The sequence below is a fragment of the Chiloscyllium plagiosum genome, chromosome 17, assembly GCF_004010195.1.
Source record: "Chiloscyllium plagiosum isolate BGI_BamShark_2017 chromosome 17, ASM401019v2, whole genome shotgun sequence".
NCBI classification, from domain to species: Eukaryota; Metazoa; Chordata; class Chondrichthyes; order Orectolobiformes; family Hemiscylliidae; genus Chiloscyllium; species Chiloscyllium plagiosum.
In genome coordinates this window covers 25338647-25366470 of record NC_057726.1, presented here as the reverse complement: position 1 = coordinate 25366470, position 27824 = coordinate 25338647, and positions in this window count along the sequence as shown.

Sequence of the window (27824 nt, the reverse complement as noted above, 5' to 3'; positions counted from 1 at the left end):
CTAGGGAAGCGATTGCTGGTTTCCTTGCTGAGATATTTGTATCACTGATAGCCACAGGTGAGGTGCTAGAAGACTGGAGGTTGGCGAATGTGGTGCCACAATTAACGAAAGGTGGTAAGGAAAAACCTAGGGACTATAGACCAGTGAGCCTGACATTGGTGGTGGGAAAGTTGTTGGAAGGAATCCTGAGGGACAGGATTTACATGTATTTGAAAAGGCAAGGACTGATTAGAGATAATCAACATGGCTTTGTACATGGGAAATTGTAGCTCTCTGACTTGATTGAGTTTCTTGAAGTAGTAACAAAGAGAATTGATAAGGCCAGAGCAGTAGACGTGATGTATAAGAACTTCACTAAAGTGGTCGACAATGTTCTTCATGATTATCTGGTGAACAAAGTTAGATCACATGGAATATAGGAAGAACTAACCATTTGGATACTGAACTGGTTCAAAGGTAGAAGAAAGAGTGTGATGGTGCAGGTTTGTTTTTCAGACCGGAGGCCTGTGACCAGCGGTGTGCCACAGGGATCAGTGCTGGGTCCATTGATTTTCATCATTTATATAAATGATTTGGCTATGAACATGGGAGGTATGATTAGTAAGTTTACAGATGACATCAAAATTGGAGGTGTAGTGGACACAGAAGAAAGTTACCTCAGAGCACAATGGGATCTTGATCAGATGGACCAATGGGCCAAGGAGTGGCAGATGGAGTTTAACTTAGATAACTATGAAGTACTGCATTTTGGAGAGATAAATCAGGGCAGGACATACATACATCAAGGTCCTGTGGAGTGTTGCTGAACAAAGAGACCTTGGAGTGCAGGTTTATAGTTCCTTGAAAGTGGAGTTGCAAGTAGAATGAAGGGCTTTTGCCCGAAGCGTTGATTTTGCTGCTCCTCGGATGCTGCCTGAACTGTTGTGCTCTTCCAGCACCACTAATCCAAAATCTGGTTTCCAGCATCTGCAGTCATTGTTTTTACCTAGGATAGTGAAGAAGGCATTTAGTACGCTTGCCTTTATTAGTCATTGAGTACAGGAGCTGAGAGGTCATGTTGTGGCTGTACAAGACATTGGTTAGGCCATTTTTGTGTAGTTCTGGTCTCCCTGCTAAAGGAAGAATGTTGCGAAACTTGAAAGGGTTCAGAAAAGACTTACTAGGATGTTGCCAGAGTTGGAGGGTTTGAACTGTAGCGAGAAGCTGAATAGGCTGGGGCTATTTTCCCTGCAGTGTCAGAGGCTGAGGAATGACCTTATAGAGGTTTATAAAATCATGAGTGACCTTATAGAGGTTTATAAAGTCATGAGGGACATGGATAGGGTGAATAGACTAGGTCTTTTCCTCGGTATAGGTTTAAGGTAAGAGGGGAAAAATTAAAAAGGGGCTTCAGGAGCAACTTTTTCACACAGAGGTTTATGCATGTAAATGCGCTGCCAGAGGAAGTGGTGGAGGTTGGTACAATTACAGCATTTAAAAGTCATCTGAATGGGTACATGAATAGGAAGGGTTTAGAGGGGTATGGACCAAATGCTTGCAAATGGAACTAAATTTTTTTAGGATAACTGGTCAGCATGCACGAGGTGGACTGAAGGGCCTGTTTCCGTGTTGTATATCTCTATGACTCTTTAGCTCTAAATGGTCCTAGTGGAAACTAAACTGATAATTGGTGATCAGACTATTGGTCATTCATGTCACTTGATAGGATGGTTAGCCTTCAATTTCTCTTTAAGGGCAGTTATGTGGTAATTGTAATTGTCCTACCATTTTGTGGACGGAATGAAACTATGATTTTTTTTCCACTTTGGCAGAGAGATTCCAAAGTTGCAACTTTGATTGAGGATGCCCAGTTCTGGAGTGTACCAACTGTACAGTCAGGTTGTTTTCAGAAGCCATAGACTTTGCTGTATCCAATGTACTCATAGTTTTCTGATGTCAAGTGGAGGAAATTGAATTTGCTGAGGACCAACATACGTGATGATCTGATCCCTGATCTCTGGTTAGGACATCAGGAGATGCAGAAATGGATAATGCACTCAAAATTTTTGATTGAATATTTTGGTTGTGAACTCCTTTGCTTGTCTTTTTTATTGCTGGTTTCTATCATCATTGTGGAAAGCAATGTTCATAAAACCTCTTCTCCTCATTAGATAAACTATCCATCAGCATTCACAAATGCAGGGTTTCAGTCTGACCCATTGGTTGTGGAATTGTTAAGCTGGCTAGAGCTTGCTGTTTCTACTATTTAGCATCCTTTGCTGTAGCTTCACCAGATGTGAAGTTATTCAGCTTGTTCTTCTTCCAATTCTGTAACATACTCCAGATGATATGTCTCTGGCCTGATAACTGCTTCCAGTGGTGATGATGCTGATTGCTGTGGTAAGGCTTGTTGCCAAGGCAGTCTCCTAGATTGCTTCTGCTGTGGTTCTGGCTACTTGTAACAAGAATTTAAGACCACATGATTTGTACATGTGCATAATCTGCCTTGTTTCTGTTACACAGATAATACATGACATGTTTCAAGCTGCAGCATTTTCACTGTTTCAAGTCTACTGGAACAAAATTACACAGCTAAAGAATACTGATTTTAATTAAGCAAACCAGGAATGTGTTCATCTCTGAAGATGGGTCCATCTACATCTACCAGCCTTTCCTTTCATCCTAATTGGAATCTATTGTCTCTGGATTCTTGTTATCTCATTTCTGAAGGCTTCTCATTTTCCAGCCGTCCCTTTACCTGCAATCATGTGCCCCCATTTAGCTTTTGAAAGTTCATGCCTAATACCGTCAAAATTGGCCTTTCTCCAATTTAGAACTTGAACTTTTAGATCTGGCCTATCTTTTTCCATCACTATTTTAAACAAATAGAATTATGGTCGCTGGCCCCAAAGTGCTCCCCGACTGACACCTCAGTCACTTGCCCTGTCTTATTTCCCAAGAGTAAGTCAAGTTTTGCACCATCTCTAGTAGGTACATCCACATACTGAATCTGAAAATGTTCTTGTACACACTTAACAAATTTCTCTCCATCTAAACCCTTAACAATATGGCAGTCCCAATCTATGTTTGGAAAGTTAAAATCCACTATCATAACCACTCTGTTATTCTTCTGATAACTGAAATCTCCTTACAAATTTGTTTCTCAATTTCCTGCTGACTATTAGGGGGTCTATAATACAATCCCAACAATGTGATCATCCCTTTCTTATTTCTCAGTTCCACCCAAATGACTTCCCTGGATGTATTCCCAGGAATATCGTCCCTCAGTACAGCTATAATGTTATCCCTTAATAAAAACACCACTCCTCCTCCTCTCTTTGACCCCTTTCTTTCCTTCCTATAGCATTTATATCCTGGAACATTAAGCTGCCAGTCCTGTTCATCCCTGAGCCACATTTTCAGTGATTGCCATGATATCACAGTGCCATTTTTCTAAGCAAGCCCTGAGTTCATCTGGCTTGCCTGTAAGGCCTCTTGCATTAATGTTTATCAGTCCTACATTAATCTCTGCTTTGTTCCTGCCTGTTCTGACTGTTTGACTCACTCCTTTTCCCAACTGTACCAGTCTCACATTGATCTCTTACTTCACTATCTCCCTGGGTCCCACTGCTCCACCCCAACCTCACACCTTACTAGTTTAAATCCTCCCCAGCAGCTCCAGCAAATCTCCCTGCCAGTATAATAGTCCCCTTCCAATTCAGGTGCAATCCGTCCTTCTTGTACAGGTCACTTCTACCCCAGAAGAGATACCAATGATCCAAAAATGTGAACCTGTCTCCTCTGCACCAGTTCCTCAGCCACACATTCATCTGCTCTGTCCTCTTATTCCTACCCTTACTTGCTTGTAGCACTGGGAGTAACCCAGATATAACTACCCTCGAGGATCTCCTTTTTAAATTCCTGCCTAACTTTCTATATTCTCCCTTCAGAATTTCATCCTTTTTCCTTCCCATCTCATTAGGTCCAATGTGTACAATGACCTCCTGCTGGCCCCTCTCCCCTTTGATAACATTCAGCACACTCTCTGAGATATCCTTGATCCTGGCACCAAGGAGGCAGGATGACCTTCAACATTTCCTTTTTGAATAGACTGAGATATTTTTCCTTCAAGTAGTATATGCCAATTTTTTTCAGGCTTTGAGAGAAGATAAATCTATGTCTGAGGATATATCCTGCACTGAAACTTAGGTCACAACACAGTCTCATGGCTTTATGCAAAACCTATGGTGAATTATTTTTCCAATGGAATGTTTAAATAAATATTGGCATTGATTCTCCACCTTGTGTCAGCTGTTGATGTTAATAATGATAGCCATCAGTCTTTCTCAGCTGTATCATTCTAGGACCCACTTGCTGTTCTGATTTTCAAACTGCCCTTTGCATTGCAATTGCAGACAGTTATTGGATCTTTTTAGATAGAGTAATGTAAAGGTGTCCAATACTACCAAATTACTTTGATTGGCATTTGTGGCTAGCCAAATATTTCCAAACATGCAAGTTCCTGGCAGCTTGACACTCCTTTTCAAGTCAGACATATGACTCCGGATACCTCTGTAGCGATTGTACGTCATCCTGTCCATATTATGGTGGCAATTCTGACCATTTCTGCTTGACCACTAAGTATTCCTAAATGTCTTTTCATACATCACAGAATAGTTCTCCTTTTGGCATGTGATTCTGTTCATCACACCTTTGTCTCTGATTCATTTCTGGTATCTGTAACATACTTTGGTACCTCTAAAAATTGTATATTATATTGTTGAATTGGCTGTTCGTCTATTATATATATATATATATATATATATATATATACGGTTAAATAGTTATCAGTCACCATAGTTGTCAGGCAGTATTCTTGCCAGTATGTTTGAATTGACAACTCAATTGTGTGTTATACTGAGCACACTCTAATGTATCCACCATTTGAAAAAGTGCACTTGGTAAAGTTGTTTTATTCTCGAGCAGGCTTTTAAAGATATGGCTAAACTTTATTTGAACTTAAGATATAATCTGTAAGAATAATATAGTCCTCATGGACTCAGTTTACTCTGTTCTGTACGACCTAATGTATATTTTGCAGTCATCACAATATTTAGAAGGTAGTATTTATTTCGATGTCATGGTGTGTTAAAAATAATTTTGAATTTAAGTTAGTACTGGTTTCATTCCTTTAAAGAAAAGAATCATTAAACACCCAAACTGAAAATAAAGGAACATTCGCTTTACAAAGTGAACAATCAATTTGGAGGAACAATAAAATATGCTATGAGAAGAGAAAGTTGAGGTTCAAATGCACATTTGTCTAAAAATCCATTTTCCAATTATGGCTTTAATTTTGTGTATTCCAGGGAAAGAGAGAAAGCTGGAGATGGAGTCTCCTAACTCACTTTGATGGACATTTCCAGGACCAGAAATTCCTGGCAAAATGTGCATGATAACATCATTAGAAAGGTCAGCCCTAGTTGTGCTTGAGGTGACGCTGGTGAGCTCCCTTCTGGAACTGATGCAATCCTTGGATTGTAGAAACCTCACAGTCCCATCGGAAAGGGAGCTCCAGGACTTTGACTCAGTGACATTGAAGGAAGAGCGATATCATTCTACATCAAAATAATCTGCAGGTTGGAGAGGAATTTACAAATTGTGATTTTTCTATGTATTGCTGCCGTTACGGTCTAGGTGGTAGAGTTTGGAAGGCACTGTCTAAAGTTCCTGGGTGAGTCATTGCAGTCCATTTTGTAGATGATACATACTATTCCCACAGTATGTTATTGGTGGAGATCAGGTGCAACGGATACAGTAGATGACGTAGATAGAAGTACAGATAAATTTCTGTCGGATGTGGAAAGATCCTTTGGGACCTTGGACAGAGGTGAGGGAGGAGGTGTGGGCGTAGGTTTTGCACTTCCTGCGTTGGCAGGGGAAGGTGCCGGGGGGTGGGGGGGTGCTGGGCTGATGGGACACGTGGATCTGACAGGGGAGTCGGGGAGGGACTGGACTCTCTGGAATGCAGATATCTGCAATTATCTGTACTTGCATGCATATCATCTACTGTATCCATTGCACCCGATATGGTCTCCTCTACATCGGGGAGACAGGATGCCAACTTGTGGATCGTCTCACAGAGTATCTCTGGGACACCCGCACTAACCAACCCCACTGCCCCGTGGCTGAACACTTTAGCTCCCCCTTACACTCCACCAAAGACATGCAGATCCTGGGCCTCCTCCATCACCAAACCCTTACCACCCAACGCCTGGAAGAAGATTGCCTTATCTTCTGCCTTGGGACTCTGCAACCACATGGGATCAATGTGGATTTCACCAGTTTCCTCATTTCCCTTCCACCGACGTTATCCCAGTCCCAGTGTCCAACTTGGCACCGCCTCCTTGAACTATCCTACCTGTCCATCTTCCTTCCCACCCATCTGCTCCACCCTCCCCTCCTACCTATCACTTCCATCCCCCACCTTCATTTACCTACCACATTCCCAGCTATCTTCCCCCCAGACCCAACCAGTCCCATTTATCTCTGAGACTCCTGGCCCACAAGCCTCATTCCTGATGAAGGGCTTATGCCCAAAAAGTTGACTCTCCTGCTGTTCGGATGCTGCCTGACCTGTTGTGCTTTTCCAGCACCACATTCTCGACTCTGACCTCCAGCATTTGAAGTCCTCACTTCCTCCTAGAGCAGAATATATCTTTGCTGTCAAACCAAAAGCTCTGGGGACTTGGCCTCTTACTCCTGGACAATCAGATTTTGAATGTAGGTACCTTGACCTGGAGCAAGACATCCACCATGACATTGTTTGCAAGCACACTGAGGTCATTAAGAGCAGGGCTATGCTGCCTGAGCTTGGACTCCCAGCGCAGGCTCCCAGTGATTAACACCATTTTCACTCCCCTCACTCAGGCCTTACTTTCAAACCTCTGGGATCTGATTATGGAATGTCTAGATTATTGAGTCCAAAGGATTTATTGACTTTAAGGCCCATTGATTTCTCTAATATTATTTTTCCACTTAAATTAATACTGTGCAATTCTTCATATACACCAGTCCCTTTAGTCTCCATTATTTCTTGGAGACTTTTGGCATTTCCCTCCATTGTTTCACCATTGCTACCTTGAAAGCATGGACAGCACTAAGGATATATCTACAAAATAAACTGCAGATTTTCAAAATGTTGGCCCACCGACACCTTCTCAAAGACCAAATAGGAATGGGCAACAATTTCTGGCCTTGCTCAGATTCTATAAAATAATAAATAATATTGTTTATATTTTTATGCTGTACCACTTTAGATGGTTTTGTAGAATTTTATGTAATGCAACTAATTTTATGATTGTGCTATGAGGCTGGGAGAGTTTACAGATGCAGCATTAAGGGGGACATGGTGGCTCAGTGGTTAGCACTGCTGCCTCATAGCACCAGCAACCTGGGTTCAATTCCTACCTTGGGTGACTGTCTGTGTGGCCTTCGTAGTTCTCTCCATGTCTGTGTGGGTTTCCTCCCACAATCCAAAGATGTGCAGGTTAGGTGAATTGGTCACGCCAAATTTCCCATGATGCAATAGTCAGGGATAAATGTAGGAGAATGGGTCTGGGTAGGTTACTCTTTAGATGGTTGGTGTGGAATTGTTAGGCTGAAGGGCCTGTTTCCATACTGTAGGAAATCTAATCTATTAACTGCATTTGAGCTCAAATTTCATTCTCAATTTTTCTAGTACATTATACACTTTTCCAAACAAAACCTGAAGAAACAATGGGTAGAATATCCAAAATAATGTGCAACCCGCTGATAATAAGAATGAAGCTAATTACCTTGCTTCAAAATACCATTGAAAGCTTCTTGAAAACTCAAACCTGTTACAAGCGGGGGAAACAACGTTTAAATTGTACAGAGTATTTTTCATAACCTGGTATCTTGAATGCTGTGTTTCATTTTACATATCAAATCTCAGGAAAGATATATTGGCTGTGAAGGGCATGCAGCACAGATTCCCCAGAGTGATCATGTCACTGAAAGGGTTATGACGACAAACTTGGCTTTTATTCCCTGAGTTAAGGAGGTTAAGAGATTATCTAATTGGGGAATAAAGGGATTGTATGGTGTTGTGACAATGACACTAATTCCTTTTCTTGTGGAGGAATTCACAATAAGGACATGGTCCTAAAATTAGAATTAAGCCATTTGGGAATGAAATTCTGGATACTTTTTCAGGCAAAGGGCAAGGAGAATCTGGGGCTGTCTTCCCCAAGATACTACACAGGCGTAAGCAATTCACTGGGCAACATCAAGAAATACTGGGACAGGTGGTTTCATGGAACTAAGATACAATTGGCCATGATCATGGAGGAATAGGTTCATTGGGCTGAATGGCCTGCCCATGTGTTCAAATAATTTACAGCACAGTACACTCAAAGTACCAAGTATCTGGGAAGTGTGGGTGAATGAATACTTTCAGGAAAAGTTTCCAAAGTACCTAAGTATAGAAAGCTCATTATAATGGGTTTAAAATGTTGTGACAAGTAATTTACAGAGGAAATCTATTCTCAATAAAATGCTGCTGGAAGTTCATAGCATATGTCTAAGCATATCAATGCTTTAATAATTGAATTGGTTGGATAGATGTAGGTATAATAGACATTTCCAGCATTCAGGACATATTATCAATACATTTCGTTTTTCTTGGTACTTGGCCTGCAGTCCAAGTTCAGGCCTTGAACTGCATGCGTTTCAATAGTCTATTATCACAGGAATCTTTTTCAATCAAAGTAAGTGATTTGCCAAAAGGTCCAAATCAGGAGAGAATAATTCACTCCTTCTGCTCTCGGTGATACATTTTTACTTTTAGAAACAACTTATAAATAGAAAAATCATGAAATTTCTTCATAGAGATAAGACATTTCATCTCAAAATGGATATTTCACAAAGCAAAATAGGATAGCAATTGTATGGTAAATTGATCCATAAGGTTAACCTGAAAAAATTACTTGCAACTTCTCGATTCAGAAAACAGAATGAAAGAAAGCTTGTACGGATCCATAAAAGAGTAAAGCCAATAAATTTATTGTAAATTTGTGAAGAAATTATTTCTTTAAAGTAAATAATATTGAAATATTTTAACTTTAAGATGCCTCTTACAAAGTCAATTTTGAAAACATTGAACAGAAAGCCTGGTTAGCAACTTGGACAGAAAATTAGCTCCTTAACATGAACTTGCAATTGTGAACAATTTAAATGAGAAGTGATGACTAGCTAAAGTCACAACACTTATTAACAGTGTCATCTATTGTAAGCAGCATGTCAGAAAGTGAGATGTGCCAACGATGTGAATATGATACAAAAGTCTGGGCATCTGAGTCGAAAAGCATTCACTATTGATGAATGTAATACATACAACATTAAAAATAAGATTAACCTCAGGAATCAAATGGAAAAAAATGCCAATGATTTTTCTTGATGTAGTCATAATCCATGTATCTATTAAGATATTATTGATTATGTAGAATTGAAGAACAGAATAAAAGCACCCAGCATTGTGCTATGAGGCTGGGCGAGTTTACAAATGCAGCATTAAGGGGGGTATGGTGACTCAGTGGCTAGCACTGCAGCCTCACAGCACCAGTTTCCTGGGTTTGATTCCTGCCTTGGGTGGCTGTCCTGGTGGGGTTTGTACATTCTCTCCATGTCTGTGTGGGTTTTCTCCCGCAATCCAAAAAAATCTGTTGTCTTTGACACCAAAATGAGTGTTGTTATGACCAGAAGAAGCAGGATTATCAGCTCCTCACTTTTTAAATTCTCTCAGTTGGTCACGACAAATATTTTTCTTTCTTATACACTGCTATTACACAAACAATTGCAGTATAAAGCTTTTGGAGCCCTTGAGTTGCGAGACTGAAATATGAGTCCCAATAACTTAACTGGTGTTCTGTTACATCATCAATTGCAAAGGTTGCAGATAACCCTGACTTCTTGATGATTTTTTTCCTCCAATTTGCTTTTTAACTTGCACTGGTTTTTGAGATTGAGACAGCGTGAAAGAGAAAATGTTTCAATATTCTTATAGTTACCAGTCTATGTTGCTTTCCCTCTCCTTTGTTGCTCAATGGCTGTTGTTGATATACAGTTTCTTTATAGATTTTAGTGTCCATGTCATCGTTTCATTCTAAACTGGATAGTTGTAGTCAACCTTTTATCTCCCAATACTTCAATTGATCGAGCAAGTGAGAGTGGGTAGCCTGGTGTCTCAGTGGTTAACACTGCTGCTGTCCAGTGCCAGGGACCCAGGTTCGATTCCAGCTTTGGGCACAGTCTGTGTGGAGTTTGCACATTCTTCCTGTGTCTGCGCGGGTTTGCTCTGGTTTCCTCCCACCACCCAAAGGTTGTGCAGGTTAGGTGATTTGGCCATGCTAAATTGCCCATAATGTTCAAGGAGGTGTAGGATAGGTACATTAGTCAGGGGTAACTTTAGTCTAATAGGGGAGGGGAATGGATCTGGATGGGTTACTCTTCGGAGGGTCAGTGTGAACTTGTTGGGCCAAATGGCCTGTTTCCACATTGTAGGGGTTCTACGATAAGAGATAAAATGTTGACTACAACAATCCAGTTTAGAATGAAACATGGGCATGGGCACTAAAATCAGATACTGTATTTGTGCTATCACAATAATTGTTTTTGTCAACCATGATAATATCCTTGTAGGTTGTAGGTTTATGTTGTTTATGAGAAACTGAAGCTAATCTGGAATCACCCCGCAAAACATCTTCAATTGGAGTCCATTGTTTTCGTAAATGGTCCTTTCCTTAACAACACGAAAAGGGTCTTAGTGTTTGGAATGAAATGTGTAAAATTTCAGGAACCCAGCAATAGCTCCAAGCACATCAGACACAGCATAGCTAACTGCAAAACTAACCCTGTCTATTCTCCAGCAATACCCAACATCAGAAGAACACCCTTTTCCTATACCATTTGTTTAATTCTGATGTCAGATATGTATGCAAGAAACAAATGTCTGTTTTGCCAGCAGACCTGACAACCAGAGAAAGAATGACAACAAACTCCAGACATGAATATACAACCAATATACAATTTAAAACAACATATTACTAGAGTGGGACAGTATACAAAAGGTTGACACATGTCTTATATTCATCGAAATTGTTTTTGAAAAATAAATGGAGCACCATTACTCTAGCTTAACAAAATTGAAGTTTTAACATTATCAGCCCATGTTAGTTAAATAGGGAAGGGAGAAATAATGGTGGCTCAGTGGTTAGCACTGCTGCCTCACAGCGCCAGGGACCCAGGTTCGATCCCAGCCTTGGGCAACTGTGTGGAGTTTGCACATTCTCCCTGTGTCTGCATAGGTTTTCTCCGGGTGCTCTGGTTTCCTCCCACAGTCCAAAAATGCCCAGGTCAGGTGAATTGGCCATGCTAAATTGCCCATAGTGTTAGGCTCATTAGTCAGAGGGAAATGGGTCTGGGTGGGTACTGGTCAGAGGGTCAGTATGGACTTGTTAGGCCGAAGGGCCTGTTTCTACAGAGTAGGGAATCGAATCTAATATCATGTGACTTCTTTGAATGAAATTGTCAATTAGTGCTCAAAAAAGACTGTTCTATACTTGTGTCCCATGTCCAATAAGAATTTTATTAAGACACTTATAGATAGCAGTTGATCTTGAATCTGGTCTCAGCTGGATTTGGTTACAGAGCAATGAGTCAAGTGCTCTTAATCTAATCAAGCAGAGTCAGCATAGCTTCATGAAAGGGAAACTGTGCCTGCCTAAGTTGTTTGAGGAAGTCTCAACTAGAGTGGATAGAGGGGACCCAGTGGATGTGTTAAATTTGGACTTCAAGAAAGTGTTTGACAAGATTCCTCACAAAAGTTATTAGAGTCCATGGTGATGGAGAATTGGATAATGGGCAGGAAACAGCGAGTGGGGATAAGGGGTTCTTTTTCAGTTGACAACGTGTGACCATTGGGGTTCAATAGGAATCAGAGTTGGGATCAGAACTGTTTACAATACATATTAATGAGTTGGAAGAAGTGAACGCATTTTAGCCAAAAATGTAGATGATGACACAAAAATAATTGGAAAGGCAAGTTGTGAAGACGATACAGTTTGCAGAAAAATATTGATAGGTTAAGTAAATGGGTTAAAAGGTAGCAAATGGAGTATCATGTGGAAAAATGTGATATTGCTTATTTTGGAAGAGAGAACAAAAGAACAGAGTATTATTTAAATAGAGAAAGGCTACAGGAAGCTGCAACTCAAAGCAAAATGAGGATATTTGCACACAAAACACAGAAAGCTTCCACACAGATACAGCATGTAATAGGGAAGGTTAAGGGAATGTTGACTCTTTTTTAAGGGCTTTCAGTATATGAATACGGAAGTCTTACCTCAACTGTACAAGGTGCTGGTGAGACCATATCTGGAGTGCTGTGGGCAGTTTCGGGATCTTTATTCAAGGAAAGATATCATTTCAATGGAGGCAGTTCAGGAAAGGTTCACAGGATGATCCCTGGGGTATGGAGGAATTGTCTTGTGAGCAAAGGTTAAGCATGCTGGGACTCTACCCACTGGAGTTAGAAGAATGAGAGGTGATATAATTGAAACATACAGGATTTTTCAAGGTATTGACAGGATAAATACTAATAGAATGTTTCCCCTCATGGGAGAATTTAGGACCAGACAGGCATAGACTCAGAAAAAAATGGATGTGAATGAAATGAAGAGGAATTTCTTCTCTCAGAAAATTGTGAGTCTTTGGAACTCCTTGTCACAGAACGCTGTGGGCACACAAGTCTTGGATACATTTAAGGTTGAGATAGATGGATTCTTGATCAGTTGAGGAATGAAGGATTGCAGGAAAAACAACAGGAAAATGGACATGAGGAGTGTTGATGAGCTATGATCCTATTGAATGGCGGAGTAGGCCCGAGGGGCCGAATAGCCTATCCCTGTTCTTATATCTTATGGTCTTGTGACCGTATGGTCCATCTCATAATGCCACCCAGTCCCATCTCCCTTTTCTTCTTTTTGTTCTTCCTACATTCTAACGTAGATGATTGGTATGCAAATAGTTAGATAAATAACTGTTGGTGCTCTAACCTGTTCTCAAAACCATAATACAGTGCAAAGTCATTTCTGAGTATGTGCAAATGCTTATTAGTGGTACTATGATCAGTTGAGGTATTTGCCTTATTTGCAGTTAACTGTTAAGCTATTATACCCAAGAAAGGATTGTATCAAAATAAAGTATCAGCAAGATTATCATATCTAACCATTTCTTCTTCACAGAGTAAATACTGTTGTAAATGCAGCAAGAAGTCAAATAAGACTTAAACTCTAAGGACCAGTTTGATGTAATTTTTCCATATATTTTCTCAGATGTCAGAATTCTGTACGGATTAAACTATAGCACAGGTCAATGATTTAGTACGACCTTGCAACCTTCCATTCTGTAGCTTGCACTGTTAATCATGTATAACAACTATTAGCCACATAATAACGTCTCCAATGTACCAGTGGTCTGTTTGTACAAGATAAGACAATAATGAAGAGTAATTTGAATTAAACACAGATTGTTATTTTTCATATGATCTAACTGATTGGCAATTATCAAATAATTGTTGTTTAGAATTTTTTTTCTTTTCTAGTCCATTGGTTGAACCTTGCCATTTTTTTGTTGAAGTGTCATTTTTGTTGAGTTTCAAGAAAGGTTTCTTTCTATGAAACCTAGTGGGTTTTATCATGCTGCCATACCAAACACATCTTATTAACTACCTACTGCACACCCATGGTGCCCCTCTTGTCCAATTCTATGGCTTGCTGTAGTTGGAAGAATCGTCACTGCAGGGATATCCCAGAACCGATCATCATCTCTGATGTTGACACTATTCTTAAAAGACACTGTGCACCCAGTCAAACATTGTCAGACCAGAGCTGCACTGCAAGTTTCCTGACATTTGCCCTGGAATCAGCAGAGAAAGGGAAAGTGGTTCTCAGTGGACAGGGTGGTTCAGAAGAGTATATCCATTACCTCAAGGATGGATTGTAGATGCTGCCAGTCTAGTCTGAAGTTGTCACCTAGGTCGACGTGGTCCCAGCAGAGCAGGAAGAAAGTCAATGACCTTCTCCTCTCTGCAAAGTTAAGTACCACTAACATCTTTCTGCTACTTCACTCACATATGAACTCTCACCAGTGCTTGTGATCCAATTTATCAGCTGGGTGCCTGTTCCTAACTGCAAATTGTCTATGCAGCAACAGGAGAAAGTGAGGTCTGCAGATGTTGGAGATCAGGGCTGGAAATGTGTTACTGGAAAAGCGCAGCAGGTCAGGCAGCATCCAGGGAACAGGAGAATCGACGTTTCGGGCATAAGCCCTTCTTAATCTGAGTTCATCCCTTGTGGTTGGAGGGTTCCTAGGCGGATGATGAGGCGTTCTTCCTCCAACCGTTGTTTCGCTGTGGTCTGACGATGGAGGGGTCCAAAGACCTGCATATCCTTGGTGGAGTGGGAGGGGGAATTGAAATGTTGAGCTACAGGGTGGTTGGGTTGGTTGGTTCGGGTGTCCCAGAGGTGTTCTCTGAAACGCTCCGCAAGTAGCTGGCCTGTCTCCCCAATATGCAGCAACAGCCCAATGATAGGTGCTGGTGCACTCCAAAGTGCAGCAGTAAAATGCAGAAGAATAGTGTAACTAGACTAGAGATATGCCATGAAGGCACAGAGAGGCTGGCATGAATTGGAAGCCAAGGTCTGTGCATATGTCCAGTATGTGACTGCTGCCCTGGAGTTTGCCCTGTGATGTTGGTGCTGGGTGTCGGGGTGGAGATCCAAAGATATAACATTAGCTTAGGACCCATTTTGACTTTCATATCTGAAATTCTTGGTACGTAGTGTCTACCTGTACTCGGAGACAATAGGAGGTTCTATACTAATGAGGCATTGAGGATGATAGTGAACCCCATTAATAGTATCCTTCACTTCCAAACAAGAATCTTGTCTCAATGCCTGGATCTCTGTTGAAAATTGCAATTTGTTTCTCCTGACATTGAGAAAAGTCTCACTGGACGTCTGATGAGATTCTTCCAGATTTCTCAACATTTTGAGCATTTTAAGATTCTGCTTCATGTTGTTCCACTAGATTCACATCACCCCCATTTCTAATCTTGAGTAAGAAATGACAAGCATCTCAAAAATGATGAAGGAATTTGGGGTTGGAATTTCAGTCTGGGATCTGGAACCTAAGCCCCATCATCAGGCTTCTAATGCTATGCTGTTGCTAGGTACCAGACCATAACCCCCTCAAAATATTCAGAAGATTGTCTGGACTCAAACTTTTTTTTATTTTAATGGTAAATACAAAGTATTGCATCCCGGATGCAATTCAATTGGTCAAACTACTTGATGTTAAGGAACACATAATTTATTCATACACTATGGTTAAAACACAATAAAAGAAAAATAAAATACTTGTCTTAGGTGTAACTGTATTGGAACGCTTAATAAAATAATAGATACAGTAACTATTACTAATTAACTGTTCCAGTTTGGTAACACCCTTAGCAAAAAGCAAATTCAGAAAACACATATAACTTCAGCAGCAGGGAGAGAATCCCAGCTTTAAGCTGTACTAAAAGAGGAAAAAAATAACTTCCACGTTTTCAGGCCCCAGCAACAACTACTGAAAGTTAAAGCTAAAAGTTCTGGTTCTATGGCAGCTTGACCACACCATTCAAATTGCTTCTATTGTTCCAACTTCAAAAAAAAATCTCAAGGCCTCACAAACTGTCCACTTCATGAGCTTCCAATAGACAGCTCACTGCCTCTGCCTTAAAAGCTCGCTTTAAAAAGACAAAATACACCTCTTAAAGGCATGGTATTGTTATACTGTGATTATCTCACTTTGCAATGCTATTTTTATATGTAAAGCTATCAAGTGAGCTAGAGGTGAACCTTGTGCTCAGTTGGTCATGTTGAGCACTGCCTGGAAACAGGAACCTGGGGGATAAATCTCAAAGATAGATGACATCCATGACCAGACTTTTAGGAATGAATGGATCTTTTATTGAATGCAGGTGGTGACAAATGGAGTACCATGGGGATTGGTGCTTGGCCCCCTTCTATTCACTATCTATATTAATTATTTAGATGAGAGAATGAAATGTAATAATTCCAAGTTTGCAGATGACACAAAGCTGGGTGGAAGAGTGAGCTGTGAAGAGTTTGCAGAGATGCTTCAATGTGAGTTGAATAAGCTGAGTGAGTGGGCAAATGCAGTATAATGTGAATAAGTACAAAGTTAATTACATTGTGAGCAAAAACAGGAAGTTGGATAATTATCTGAAGGCTATAAATTGAGAGAGGGGAGTGTGCAACAAAGCCTGGGTTGTCCTTGTACACCAGTCATTGAAGGTAAATATGTAGGTGCAGTAGGCAGAAAAGAAGACAAATGTTTGGCTTCATAGCGATAGGATTCATTACTGGAGCAGGAATGTCTTGCTGCAATTCTACAAGGCCTTGATGAGACCATGCCTGAAACATTGCATGCTTATGTGTCAAAGGATGTTCTTGCAATGAAGAGAGTGCAGTAAAGGTTTACCAGACTGATTCCTGGAGGGGCAGGACTGATGTAAGAGGAGATATAGAATTGGTTGGGATTATGTTCACTGGAATTTAGAAGAATGAGAGAGGAGCTTATTGAAAAATATATAATTCCAACTGGACTGGACAGGTCAGATGCAGGACGGATGTTTCTGATGACTGGGGAGCCCAGAACCAGGGGTTACAGTCGAAGGATATGGGTAAACTATTTAGGACTGAGATGAGGAGAAATTTCTTCACCCAGATAGTGGTGAGCCTGCAGAATTCACGACCACAGAAAGCAATCAAGGTTAAAACAGTATATGATTTCAAGAAGAAGTTGATGATTGCACTTGCTGCTGAAGGGACCAGAAGATATGGGTGAAAAGTAGGAACAGACTGTTCAGTTGTACAATCAGCCATGATCACAATGAATAATGGAGCAGGTTCGAAGGGCCAAATGACCTCCTCCTCTTATTTTTTATGTTTTAATTTCCTTGCAGTATGGAAAATGGGGAACAAATGGTCAGTGTCCAAAAGCTTAGTTATAGAGTTTTTGCTCTGCTCAAGCAAAGGTAACATTGTACTACATCTTGAGCACTTGGTTAGAATTTCCCAAAGTTTTGAATCAGCAGTAACAATACATACCACTGTGCTCCCAACAGCTGTGTACTAATGTACCTCAGTTTACTCCTCCCATTCTCAGATTTGATCATTTCCTTTTGTTCCTCTGCAGCCTGTTAATAAGCTCTTCAAGGAGCTCAACAGGCAGGTAATTGAAGGCATATGGCTTGCCAGCTCCTACTCTCTCTTTGAAAATTGCAGTATATTCTGGAGGTGTTGGAAAACTGACACACTATCTGGAAGAATTGTTTTTCAAAGTATTGTTCCAACATCTGCCTGATGGTCATTTGAAATTCCAGCTCTAGCAACTATTGAACCTTTGGATTGTATAAAACCATCCCAGGGTTTATGAAATGCAGATCATTACTTTAACACATGGTTACTTTTCTTTCTTCAGCAAGAAGGAGGTGATAGCCTATTAATCCAGAAACTCAGCTAATGTTCTACAGACTTCCATTCTGACTGCCAAAGCAGATAGTGGAGTTCAATAAATATCGGGAATTAAGAATCTAATAATGACCACTGCTGATTGTTGGAGAAAAACTGATTCACGAATGTATTTTCAGGAAGGAAATCTGCCATTCTTACCTGATCTGGCTTCCTTGTGACTCCAGCAATGTGCTGAAAATGTGTTGCTGGAAAAGCACAGCAGGTCAGGCAGCATCCAAGGAACAGGAGAATCGACGCTTCGGGCATAAGCCCTTCTACTTATGCCCGAAACGTCGATTCTCCTGTTCCTTGGATGCTGCCTGACCTGCTGCACTTTTCCAGCAACACATTTTCAGCTCTGATCTCCAGCATCTGAAGCCCTCACTTACTCCAGCAATGTGGTTGATTCTTATCCCGCCCTGTGAAATGACCCAGGAAACCATTCAGTTGTATAAATTGCTCCAAACTCTGGGTCTATCTCCTGCATATGGATTGCAGCAGATCAAGAAGGCAACTCACCACACCTCGTCAAGGGCAATAGTGCCCGTGTCCCACAAGTGGAAAAAAAGTTGCAATAGGATGAGAGGGACAACTTTTCTGTTCTCTCATGCTTGTCCTTTTTGTCTACTACAATGACATAAATATACCCCAGACAATTTTCTCAATATGTACTATCTATAAATGCACAGCCGCTTATTGCAATTGCAACTATCATTGAGAAAGAGGAGACCAATAACATAACAGCAAAACCATCACATGCAAGTTTCCCTCTAATTTAACAACTCTAACAGGTATCTTCATCATTGTTAGACCAATATCCTGGAATTCTTGAGGATCTGAGAATAGGATTAGGGATCTTTTGCTGCAGTTATACAGGGCCTTGGTGAGGCCACACCTTGAGTATTGTGCAGTTTTGGTCTCCTAGTCTGAAGAAGAACATCTCTGTTATTGATGGAGTCCAGCAAAAGTCCACCACACTGATACCCAGGATGGCAGGACTGACATATGAAGATAGACTAGGTCAACTGGGCTTGTACCCACTGGAGTTAACAGGGATAAAGGAGAATTCTCATAGAAACATGTAAACTCTTGATGGGACTGGACAGCCTGGATGTAGGAAGAATGTTCTCGATGTTGGGGAATCCAGAACTAGGAAATACACTTGAAAAATAAGGGATAAACCGTTCAGGACTGAGAGGAGGAGGAAATTTTCACTCAGAGAGTTGAGAATCTGTGGAGTTCTCTACCACAGAAGTCCAGTTTGTTAGATATATTCAAGACGGAGCTAGACGTGGCCCTTGTAGCTAAAGGGATCAAGGGGTACGGAGAAAAAGCAGGAATGGGATACTGAGATTGCATGATCATATTGATGCAGGCTCGAAGGACCAAATCTCCGAGTCCTGCACCTATTTTTTATGTTTCTATGTTTCTAATACAACCATGACAAGAGCTGAGGCAGTTTAAGGATACAGTATTCTACCATTACAATTAGCATGGATAATAATTACCAACTTACAACAATGCAAAAATAATTAAAACAAAACAGAAACTGAGAGACTTTTTTTGAGCATTTTGATTACAAGAGTACAAAGGGTAATTTGTACCCTTGCCAAGCTTCATCTGAAGACTGCACTTGTTCTTAATTCCTGAATGAAACGCCTGAAATATTTGACAAACAAATCTGGTAATAATGCTTACACACTTTTTAAACAGGCCTAGCTTTGCAATTACTGTAAGAATTCTGTGCTATTTTATGGTGATCGATTATATCTGTACACCATGCAAATTGCTTATAAAAGTTTAAATAAATTTCTCCCTCTCATTACCTTGCAGAGCAGTAACATTACAAACAGGTCTCATTAATGTTTTTACCTCACTATGTGACTAACTACTATTGCAAAGATCAGGTAGATGTTGCAAAAGCAAAATTAAAATCTAGCAGACATGAAGATTATGGCCAATTCTTCTTGTGTCTGGATTGTCAGAGACCAGGTGTACGACTGAAGTTGTATGTCTTAACCCTGCGAATATCCTGACGCATTGACCAATGTTGGAATTTCTTGGGAAGATTCAAATTCAAATGGGTAATTCCTGTGCTCTCTGTGACTCTCCATGAAAATGGCCAACTCTGAGCTAGAGTTGAAGACTTCGGATAGTTCTGACTTTCATACTTGGGTATACTGAGGAATATGTTAGTCAGATTAAAACGTGGTCTAACATATGCACTAATTTTCCACTCACCCCTACTGACCCTTGACAATCCTCCTGGCCCCTAACTTCACCTTGTTATCCCTTTTGACCTGACCTAACAACTCCCCTTCCAAACCATGCAAGACTTACAACAACCTGATAACCGACCTGGCCTGACCCAATTTCCACCTTTTACCTAGCTACCTTCTCACCCATCTACCTGCTACCCCACATACCCAACTCATCTACATGCCCACCTCCCCACTTCAATCACTGAGTCACTTTACCCATCTATTCTCTTACCCACTAATGAATTTCATCACTTTCTCATGTCATTCACTTAACCCCAAAATGTTTGTTCATCTGACCATTCACTTACTCATGCATTCACCCTTTCGCTCATTCATCTACTCAGACACACACAAACATTCAAATTGGATGCTTAAACCTACCACAATACAGCTAATGCATTAAAAGGGGGCATGTCCTATTTCCCCTGAGCTACTCCCAATGGATGCTGCAGATTTCTGTGAAGTTTGGCAGTGAAGATCCCGTTAGAAATGAGCAGCAACATTAAGTTAGAGGGATTTATAAGTGCCATGGATGATCATTGCTGCAGCTTGGAAGATCTTCGCCTATGTTATTGTTGAACAAAGGTGAGGAAGAGCTCGATTATAAAACAATTTAATGTCTAATAATTTGCTGCTGTAAATGAAGTTGTCTGATAATGAAGATATAAATCTCTACAAAACAATTGCACAGCAGAAAAATGATTAGCTGTAACTCATGTATTATTATGAAAGATTATGTGCCCAAAGCACCCAATACCTCGTGACAGTGATGCTTCACTGCATTTTTCACGTCTGATGTATGATTGAGAGAAAGGTTGGCACTGAACAGAGTTGCTGGTTCAGAGCACTATCAGTAGAATTCTGTAAAGAAAGTGCCTATTTATATCTGTGGCTGGTACAGGATCTCAGGAGGTAATATAAAATCTATCGTTGTGTCTCATATTGTCTAAAACTACATTGAAAAAAAGGCAAAGGGAAACATGCACAAACTGACAAGTCAGTAATCAGATAATTTGTTAATGATTTATTAAGAATTTATAAATCCTTTAAAGATTAAAAATGTCTGATTTTTGCTTCATCATGAAAGCAGCACATTGGATGCTCAAAATGTTATCCTCAAATTCCCCACATTGATAGGTATCCAACTTATCACTGAAACTGTGTGTTTCTGTTGCGTAAGCACCACTCTGTCTTGTAGCTCTACTCAATAACATCAGAAGGAGAAGTTAATTGATCATGAGTGGAGATACAAAAGAAGCAGGCAAAGTATGCAGTTAAAACGTAAAAATATTATCAATACTCATTTTATGCAAGCAAGTGACAGAGTTGCTGGTTAACACTAGGGTTAACATCTTTACTTGCAAAGTACAAAAATATTGCTTACCTGACATCAGATTCATATTACATTTTCCACTTTAATGAATTTTTAACAGTTACAAAAACATAGAAGATTTGCTGTGGCTGACGCGGCTTTAGTTATTTAAGCCTGGTGACATTTGACATTTAAACATTCTGATCCGCAGGTGGTACGATCTCTGAAATTCATCCAGCATCAACAGAGTTCAGTCCTTTTATCAGAACCTCTCTTTTACCTCAGGAGACTGGTTTAGAAAGAGCACGTCAAATTAAAAGCAGACGTGTTCGTGTTACAAAGTGCCTATTATACAACAATCCTACATTTTTGCAAGCAAGAGAAAATGTAGCTTCCATAAGGCTTACATGATCATTTTGGTTAGGAACTATGCAGCATTTTTTTAACACAAATAAGACAAAAAGCACAAATGGGAAAACAAGCTTTTTTTACAATTTGAGTGCATTACAGTTGTTCAACTACACTACTTCTACGCCATTGGATTGACCATTTACCTCTTTACAGTTCAAGAATCTAAGGGTTCTCACTTATTTTACACGTGTCAAGCTCAATACTGGACATTGTTTTCGGTATATCCAGTATAACACTGATGTTTGAGAATTCTAGCCTCGACTCCATTGGGACTGAAGCCTTCTCCATCAAACTTCCGACAGAGCTATAAAGTGCTGTAGCAGCATGGAGTCCGAGGAACCATAACCATAGCACAGAGTGAACTACAGTGATATGTTTCTCAGTGAGGTGTACTTGCTTATGACAGGTTCATTGACTCCACGGAAGCTACAGTATGTCTTAATAATGTTACATTTTTTGTTATTGATATCCATGCCAGAGTAATGAAAGTATAATGCATTGCTGCTTGAATCATTAGACTTGTTTCACCTTGATTTTTGTTCGTTTACAAATTCTATGAAACTTATTGCAATAATCAATATTTTCCTCATCTCTAGGACATCAGTTTGTTGGTGAATGACAGGCATGAACAGAATTGGAAAAAGGCTCATTCCTGTTTTATAACACTGCACAGTAGCTATTAAGCTACAGAATTTTCCAGTCAACAGGCAGTGCTCAATAAAATCACTTTAAATGATTAAATATGGAAAGATCTGGAATGAGCCTAAGTAAAATATAACTGATTGGGATAGCTATTAAAAAAGTGCTAGTTTAAAAATTTAACTGCACTCCAATTGTAATGTCCCTGTCACTCCCAAATGCTTTTGCACACACACAATAGCTTTATCAGCTAGAGAGTGGACATACTCTAAAAGATGTGCTATGGGGCATGTCTAAGGTCATGATCCATTGACTATCTGGCAATTGCCCAGAAAGTTTAAACTTCAAATAGGCATGGACTAAGCTTTGCAGCCTTCTGAAGATGTCTACAACTCTGAGTTAGAGTCAGAGATTTAGACTGATTAAAGCATTCCCTAACTCTTGAGGAATATATATAAAACAAATTTCCCAACTCCCCATTGGAACGCCCAGTCATTCACACTGCCCCAGCCACAACCGGTCACTCGATTTCCCAATCATCTGACATCCACCCTGACACCCAAACCACCTGACCTGACCTCACAGCCCAAACCCCTATTTCCTACACACCTGCCACTTTAGCCACTTATCCACTCACGTGCCACCCTACACTTCATGAACCTAGCAAACATCCCCCTTACCCACCCCCCTGCCAACCTGTCCTGTCACTCACCTGCCAATCTACCTCCTCATCAACTTACTTTACACATTGTCTTCCACCCAGTAGCTTATTAAAGAGGATTTGTGAGTTTTAAACTTTACTTCCTTCCTGGAATACAGTGCCATGAACTGTCCCCTATGAAGATTCTCTGCAGTGCTGTCTGCAAGGTTTGTTGCACTGCCTGAGCTCGGACAGATACTGCATTGGAGGTTGGGCCTAAATAATTATAGGAAGGTAACTTTTTGTGTGATCCAGGTCAGAAATAGGGAGTCCAACACAGATCGAAAGATTTGAAGCTAGCACATGCAATGGGAATGATGCCAACAAATGAGTAAATGAGTTAAGAATGAACTGAGCTTATCAGAGCTGATCTTCAAAGTGTTCCATGGTAATTAGGAAATGTATTTGATTAGTGGTCAACTATGTGGGCACAACCAGGACCACAGGCTCCAGTCTGACAGCAGTCTATGGTCCGAGTTACACCCATATGATTGATGGACAACTTGCAGGTAAACAAATACAACAAAAATTACATTGTTATAACTCAGCAATTCAGTGGAATAGGAGAGATTGCTTTTCTTTGAGATCAGGGTTATGTAAGAAAGTGCTTCAGAAAAATGAAACAATCTTTTATGTGGGTTAGTGAAGTTAAAGTAATTTCACTCTTTTAGAAGATAGTTGACCATGCCCAGTAATTGGACAACTGGACAATAACATAGCTGGTGCTGCTGTTGCAATGGAATAAGATCATACTATAAAAGTGAGCTACAATAGTTTGTAACAGCTTACATATTGCCATTGTGTGAATATTTGTGACTGGTCTGCAGATCGTTTGTGCACTTGCCAGCCATTTCAGAATCCATTGAATTGAAGTAGAAACTAATCATCTACAACCCTGAGGAACTGCCGAAAGAAAGAAGTAAAGGGTTGTTTATGACTATTCAAGAGACTGTGCAGTCAGTACAGCCACTAACCTTACCTGGCTATCCAATTGTGAAAACAGCAGGTGGACACAGTGCACTGACAGCCTCCTTGATGAAGTGAAAGTATTTCACACATTGTTCTTCAGAGAAGTGGAGGCAATAGATGTGCTCCCTGAAGTGCCACAGTAGATTTGGTCTCATATGATCTTCCTTTCTCGTCTACCAGGAGCTAATGCTCCCTCCTGACTTTGTTTTGGAATGGGTTTAATTCTTGTTGAGTGTGGTCTGGTTATTTTAACAGCTCTCCCATCTTCATCAGTCATAGACAAACTGTTCAGACTACATTGAGTTGGAATGCCCTCATTCTAAAACAATCAAAAGCATTTCAGACCCAGTTCAAAGTTATTACCAAAGCTAGGAATTCACTTGGGACATGCAAAAATTGCTAAAGAAAAACACAGTAATTAACCAATAGTCTGAGGATAAACTAACTAATTTATAGCCCATGTGAAAGGATTAGTTCTGCAGGATTCTTCTAAACTGCAAGATCAAATGTGCTAAGCAGCAAATTGATCATTTAGTAAGCTAGGTATTGAGACAAAATGACTTCACGAAAGCATCCTGCAACAAGTGTTGGTCCCTGATTTAAGTACTTTGCGAACAGTTTTGGAAGCCTTGAACACTAGCCAGTGCTTGATCCAGTGGGGCCAATAGCACATCTGGCACAGATAGGGCATTCCAGCAGTCCGTCAGGTGTTAAATTCCCATCTGAAATTATATTCAATTTCTAAACCAATAACTCCAATGTGAAGTAACCATCACACAGGCACAGTGGGCGAATTGGCCTCCTTTGTGCAGAAACTTCAATTATTCTATGATTTATACACATCAGCAAGTTTAGCAAAAAAAAAACAGCTCTTGCAGCAACAAAACTGTGTGAACAGAAACAAGCCAGGGATTACCAAGGCAATGCATTTTTCATCCACTGCAAAGGGGCATTAACAGCAAGATTGCAAAACAGGTTGAGCTCCAGAGTGAATGGGAATATAAATGGAATTAAACAATGATGTGGAACTTGCGCCAAGTGCACAAAATGAAACAGATGCAAATAGTGCAATGTTTGAAGGCAAGCCAACTCACAACAGCTTTTCTTTTTGCTAGGCTTGGCAACCTGAAGGCAACAGAAATCCTGAGGACAGAACTGATGGGCTTCAAGGCTGAATGGAAATGATTGTAGGTTCTTACATATCAAAGAACTGGCTCATTGAGAGGTTGTGAAAAGTCATGTGGTGCTATGGCAGGGAGATTGGTGGGGGGTGTTGGTGGGGGAGGTGGGGTAGTTGGAAATCCAAACCAACAATTTGTTTTGGTCAGTAAAACCGTTATTTGTGGATGTGATGGCAGCCTGGGAATCAGTGGGGTGATGCCTCAAGCCTGCAAAAGAATCAAATCAGCCTATTTATTTTGAGACCATTGGTGAAGCTGTTTCAGACTAGAAAGTTCCAGAAGAATATATTAGATGAGTGCAAAGACAAAATATGATTGACTGACTGCTGTGAAGTAGTACACTTATGACTTATGTGTCAGGGACACATGGCAATATGGGTACCTGGAATGGCATTGCAATTATCCATAAGGGTACTTCACTGGAAGGGAAAAATGTTAGAGCTCCACTGGGGATATAATGTGGGGAGCAGTCATGCTGGTAGTGATTAATACATCTTGGCTCTATGTAATGGAGTACTTAAAATGAAAAGAAAATGGTACAAAATGATTTGCTGCAAAAGTCACGTCATGATAACATTAGAATGTAAGTCCCTTATCCTTGGAAGTTACTAGATGGCTTCAGTACAGTAATTGAGAATAGATCTGACTGCCTTCATGGTAATATTGTATATGGAGTGTTTCAGGCAAACTTCAAACGGCTAAGAATGTAAGCAAAAATCATGCCAGCAGATTTCAGAATGAGAAGCAGAAATGATTGGTATCCATCCAATTCAGTCGGTTGAAAACGTGACAAAGCAGTACTAGTGACAAACATTCTAAGTACATGTTATGAACATTATAAACAAAATATTCTAATCTAAAAGTATTTCCACTAATCAATAGCAGAATCACTGAATGGAGGAGAAGTGGTTAAAGAGAGGCAATTATGAGTTAATTTTTTAATAAAAAGCACAAGAAAGGATATCCCAAGAAGTGCACTGTTATGAACTTGACTCAATAGTTGACATATTAATAGAAAGTATCTGAAACATGGACTGGTTTCACCTATCAGTTACAGTGAGCATGGAAATTAGCTGCTTGTTGTACAAATGTTCAATACTTCAGTAAAGAGGAGAATTGGACCTGTTGTTTAACAACACAGGAGCTAAAGTAAATTGGCATACTAGGTTAAGAGACAGATAAATTGAGACACAATGACAGACTTTTAAAAGAATACTTCAAGATATTAAGAATATATTTCTCCAGTGAAGAAAAGTTTCTAAAGGGGGAAACTACGATCAATGTTTAAGTAAAGATATCAGAGAATAAACATATTTTCTTCTTTTCAGAATCCCTACAGCATAGAAACTGGCTATTTTCTCCAACAAGTCCACAATGACTCTCCAAAGAGCATCCCACCCAGACTCACCTGCACTCCCCCTCCACTTCCTATGGCTAACCTATACACTATGGGCAATTTAGTATGGCCAATCCACCTAACCAGCACATCTTAGGACTGTGGGAGGAAACCAGAGCACCCAGAGGAGGTTCACACAGACACATGAGAACGTGCAAACTCCACACAGACAGTCACCTGAGGGTGGAACTGAACCCTGGCACTGTGGGAAAGCAGATATATCTGTGCAAAGATATATCTGTGCAAAGATGACTTGCAGATCAGATGATTAATCAGAAAATCAATAATAGCAGGGAATGAATAAAAGATTAGTCAGGACGAATAATTTATGTATGAGCATATGAGAAACCTAGCCAAGAATGTAAAAACAGATTCAAAAAGACACAAATGCAGAAAACAAGTAACTATAGGCTACTTGCTTGATGTCTATCATAGAAAAGGCATTGTAATCAATCTTGAAAGGGGTTAAATCTGTGCCCTTAGAAAATCTGAAGATAATAAAAGGCAATGTAAATGAACATGTTAACATGGATAGAAGATTGGCTGACTGGTAGAAAACAGAGAGTATGTGATGAGTAGAGTCCAGAAGGGACCTGTGCTGGTAATTCAACCTTTTACAATTTACGTTAGTGACTTGCATTAGGGGAGAGAAGACTTGGTGGTCTTCTTTTTCTTAATCACTCATCAGACACTGACATCACTTGCTGGTTGGGCATTTATTGCCTGCCCCCTAGTTGTCCTTGGAAAGTTGGTGATGAACTGCCTTCTTGAGCTGCTGCAGTTCATCGGTGGTGGGTAGACTCCCACAATGCCATTAGGAAGGAAGGAAACTCTGTGATTTTGTTCCAATGACACTTATGGAATAGTGATATATTTCCAAGTCAGGATAGTGAGTGGCTTGGAGGGAAACTTGTAGGTCGTGGTGTTCTGATGTATCTGCTACCTTTGTCCTTCTAGCTTGAAGTGATCATAGGGTTAGAAGGTGCTGATTAAGGAGCCTGGCTGAATTTCTGGAGTGCACTTAGTAGATGGTACACACAGTTACTAATGCGTATCAGTAGTAGAAGGAATGGTTGTGGTGCTAATCAAGCGGGCTGCTTTGTTCTGGATGGTGTCAAGCTTCATGTGTGTTGTTGAAGCTGTATCCATCCAGGCAAGTGGGGAGTACCCCATTACACTCTGATTTGTGCCTTGTAGACTGTGGACAGGCCTTACGGAGCCAGGAGGTGAGTTATTCATCACAGGTTTCTTAGCGTCTGACTTACCTTCTGGCTATTGTATTTCTATGTATTGGTCAGTTCAGTTTCTGGTCA